This window comes from Sinohyriopsis cumingii, unplaced genomic scaffold (assembly GCF_028554795.1).
Source record: "Sinohyriopsis cumingii isolate HCF-2022 unplaced genomic scaffold, ASM2855479v2 utg001522l, whole genome shotgun sequence".
Taxonomy (NCBI): domain Eukaryota; kingdom Metazoa; phylum Mollusca; class Bivalvia; order Unionida; family Unionidae; genus Sinohyriopsis; species Sinohyriopsis cumingii.
Window position 1 is genome coordinate 15,201 of NW_028316011.1, and position 4,719 is coordinate 19,919.

The 4,719-nt window shown below is 33.9% G+C and overlaps 1 long non-coding RNA gene across 1 annotated transcript; it reads left to right on the forward strand.

The window, feature by feature from the left end:
- The first annotated feature begins 1,113 nt into the window (after positions 1–1,113).
- LOC149772044 (uncharacterized) lies at positions 1,114–4,202 on the forward strand. The gene is made up of 6 exons (XR_016418029.1): positions 1,114–1,241; positions 1,580–1,669; positions 2,533–2,729; positions 3,240–3,397; positions 3,594–3,700; positions 4,149–4,202. It is a non-coding gene; the product is annotated as an uncharacterized LOC149772044 (long non-coding RNA).
- The last annotated feature ends 517 nt before the right edge of the window (positions 4,203–4,719 follow it).

The window sequence follows — 4,719 nt, forward strand, 5'->3', positions numbered from 1 at the left end:
GTGAGGTAAAGGATGTGAATGAGAAAGTTTTTGTGTTGTGATCAGAATGGCATCAGTTTTATCATCATTCATCTACAGCTTTTTACAAGTCATCCATGATTTAACATCAGAAATGCACATCTCTTCACCTTGGATGGTAGCATCAACTTCATTTGGGTGGATAGATTTGTATATTTGGGTGTCATCAGTGTACAATTGGTGAGACACTGGATGATGATCTATGACACTGGAGAGCAGCTGAGTGTACAGAATGTAGAGAACAGATCCAAGAACAGACCCCTGTGAAACACCACAACATAGATCAGCTGGGCTGGAGTGTAATCTATTTGCAGACGCAATGTGTGTCCTGTGGCAAGGGCGATATGCAGATTGTACATTGCTAAAAAGACTGTTTGAATTCAGACAAGATACAAGCTGGGATCGAACAACCTTTTCTAAGATTTATTTTATGAATTGGAGATTAGAAACCGGGCAGTAGTTCTTTAAATCGTTATGGTGTAGTGTTAGTTTCTTCAGCACAGGTTTTACAATGGGAGTTTTGAAAAATGATGGAAATTATGCTGATGAGAGAGAGGTATTAATAACATCAGTTAGTGAAGGCAATACTGGATCTAAGCACTGAAGCAGCAGTAATGTTGGAATTGGATCAAGTTCACATGACTTTGGTGCACTCTACGATGATTACTTAAGAATGCATTTATTGGTGGTGAGAGACTAAATACAAGACTTGATACTTGTGTTTAGCATTAATTGGAAAGCTGAAGATTAGTAATCTTTTGACATACATATCTTAATTGTACCATTTAATTTGCAAAATTCAATGTAATTTGCATTGGTAAAATGTGTAGCACAAGAAAAGTCATTATGAATCAGAGATAAATCATATCTTTGTTTTGTCTGGAGCTTGACTAATTTATTGCACATTTCTGTACACTATTTTGTCTTTGATCCAGGATTATTCACTGCATTTGGATGCATTTCATGGTGAAAAATCACCAGCTGGATTTAAAAGTGGTGAATATTGCTAGCGATTGTTCTGCAAACCCTGTATGCCACAAGGAGTCAGTGTATTCAAGGACTCATACAGTATTTACAAGTTCTCATTGATATTTCAGATGAAAATGAAGAACTGAAAAAAGATGAAAATCTCAAGTGGAAACTTTTCTGGTCAGCCATCTCATCCAAAACCTCCTGAAATGGAGAGTATTTTGCAGACTCCAAGATTTCCTCTTATCCTGCTGGTATGTTCTATTTAGTTTATCTGGTCTTTTTGCATCGTTTGCTTTTATACCATGCCACAATTGGAAATTCCTTATCAAAAATATGTATAAATTTCATCATTTTTCTGTCTGTTTAATAAGATGTGTTTAAGAGTACTTACTTACTCATGATGCTGTATATATGAGATTAGATGTTTTGTTAAAAAATAATGCATTTTGTGATATATTGTATCACTGCCTGATAGACAGTGGTTATTGCAACCAGTATGCATTTTGTTTACATGCCAAACAATCCAGTCAGATTTCTTTGTTTCCTTTTTACTGCAATTAAGGACTAGTGATTATTTTTATACATTTAGCCGCATCCAGAAGGACAACACCATCACCATCCCCATCCACTCTGGAGTGGAGAATATAAAGATTTCTCTCTGCCAGTTCCTCTGCAAGTAGTAAGTAATGAGGATGGAAAAAATGTACATTATAGAATAATGAAACAAATACTACAGGTGTAGACTTTTATATAATCACTTTTTTCATTTACAGCTCACTAAGTATGAGTAAGTCAATTATACACTGTATTCATGAATTTAATTCTCATCTAAGGTAGTAGAACTGTTTTATGTTTGACAAAATGTTGGGTAATTTGTGGCAGTACACTAAAAACACATTTTGTAGCATTTAAAAATGCTTATGTTCAATGCATGTAAAACTCATTGGTTTGTTGTCACTTCAGTTGATAATAGTTTTGTCATCTTGTAGACATTTGGAATGTTAGTGTTCAATGCTAAGGTCATATACATTGATTCAACATCAAAATTTGTTTGCAAAATGGAAGATTATGACATGAGAGCACAAGCTCTTGTAGATTAGATACTGTTATTTCAGAACATTGTGAGATGTTAATTAATTAAATTATAGGTCATAAAACATACTGTTCAAGACTTATTTGTGCAAATAAACAATGAATTGTTTTTCATTGATGTGTCGACTATTCATCATTCCATTGGGTTTTTTTTTTATTTTCCTTTCTTATGTATACCATTGTTTTCTGTAAGTCAGACGCCTAAACCATCTGCATTGAATGCAGACTTTACAGACACCAGCAGTGAAACAACATATCCAGGGAATAAAAACATAAAGGATTATAAGGAAAAGTTGTATTTATTTTCAAATAAACTGTACAAAAACCATGTATTTCATTCCATAAATATTTTTCATTGTTAAACCCATGTTCACTGTACAGATCTTTATAAGGAGTTTATAATAATGATCTTGATTTATCAAAACTAATTTCATCACAAATCTCTCACAGATTTCCAGTTCAATGTACTTATGAAACTGGACACAAATGTTGAGAATTTGTTGGAGCAGCTGGCCCTCCAAGTTCATACACAAGGCCCAGACACAGAATATAGAGAAGAAATTCTTGCAATGCCATGTGATTCAGTGGAGGAACTAGAGGGCATTTGCCAGAGGTTGGAGGATAATCCCAAACTCTCCAAGAATATGGTAAATTGGGGCCTTATTTTCTATTTAAAAGAACTGTTATAACCTGTATTTGCTGTTGTGAACCTCAATATGCATTATGCAAGTTCTGCGGCGCCTGTATAATTATTTGTGGGGGTGGGGTGAACATGTAGTGGTCAGCTGTTTTGTCTTATGGATGTAGGCCAAAACATGTTTAGAGATGAACATGTAACAGGTATTTTACTACATACACTATTACATATTATGTGGCTATTTTAACTCAATCCTTGAGTGAATGTCATTTATGAAGTTAATAGATTCACGGTGGTTAATTTGGTTTATAATTGCTGTTAGTACATTGTGTTGCATAGTTAATGTTATCAATTTTTTTTCAAGTTAGAGAAAATAAATTTGCTTGCAAAACCATGGCAAAAAATAACCATATACAAGCATATTTTGTCACATCGATCACGAAATACTACTGCTAATAATAATATCAAAATCAAGAAATAGTAATATTATTATTATTATTATTATTATTATTATTTTCAGATATGCTACTTGAGCTCCCTTGGCAGGTTTACAATTGGGGATAGTGTCTGCAGGATGATGAAAAAGCTTGGAACAAAAAGACTGGCCAGAGTATAGTTCAAAGGGACGTAAAGGGAAAAAAGCATCTCAAGAGCTTGTTATATGTCAGGTTTTGATAAGTAAGTATGGCTTGATTTAAATTGTGTTTTTCATGTGACTTGCCAGAGATTTTTAAATGAATTGATAAAGTAACTTGAGACCACATTTCAAAGTACATGTTTTAAAAATATTCCATTGATTATTGCTGGCATTTAGAAAAATGCAATGCATCCTTTGCTGTGAAACTTATTCTAAAACATTGTATTACTCTTGCAGAAGCCTGCTTGAAAAATAATGGCAAAGCAAAGGCAAATGGAATGGAAGAGGCCATATCAGAGACCCTCAAATATGCACCCAACCAACGCAGAATGATAAAAAACAAGGTAAACCAAATGACTCTTATTTCATCAATATTGGATTCAATTTCGTCTTTTAAAGCATAGTATTTGCAAAGCGGATGCATTTCTAAACTGATAACAAAATCAGCTTATCCTATTGCCCAGGACTATCAGAGCTAGAGTACAGCTAACTACAATACACATACATCTTGTCTGATCGGACAAGTGCCTCCATTTGGAATTTTTATTCACACGAAATATTTGGACGAAATAAATTCATCTTTGCGCAAATTGATTGCACTATCCACTTGCCAGAAATGACAAGTGCAAAGTTATCTTGTATCTTGGCTTAACGATATTAAGGGAAGCACAAGTGCAGTGAAGAAAATTTCATACATTTTTATAATGCTGAATAACATGATTTCTGCATATATAAGTAGTGCTGAGATGATATGACTTTATTTAAGCATTACAATTTTGTTTTAATTTGCAGGTGCCTGAGCAGAAGAAGTAATAGATAAACTTTACAGTGGAGTTGGAGACTGATTCTGGTTCATAATCTTAATTAAATCTAGAAAATAAACATTAAAGTCATATTAAAATATCTGTTGCATTGTTTCCTTCTTTCATTTTTCTCCTAAAAACAAATGTTCTGAACCTTTAGTCTGTAAATTCAGTGGATTCCTTATCAGCCCATCTACTTTTACCTTACACCATGCTACTTTAAACAGAAAATGAATTATCCCCATTGGGGTAGGTCTTCCCAACCCCTCACCCTACTTTGCCAACTTACCTGCCATATTTAAATCTAATGGAGGGCTCTGCTGTAAAGCCTGTTAGTAAAACTACCCAACAAGAGGATTTCATACATTTGCAACTCCTAGATGGATGGTAATGTTTTCATTTTTGTAATGTAGATTTGGACATTCTTGCCACCAGTATGGAATATGTGTTTCAGAAACACAAGCAGCTTTCATCAGATTTGCATATAGGTTTTATATGTTGTGAGTATGTTGTAGGAAGATTTTTTAATAACATTATACAGCATTTCAGCAAGTTCACCA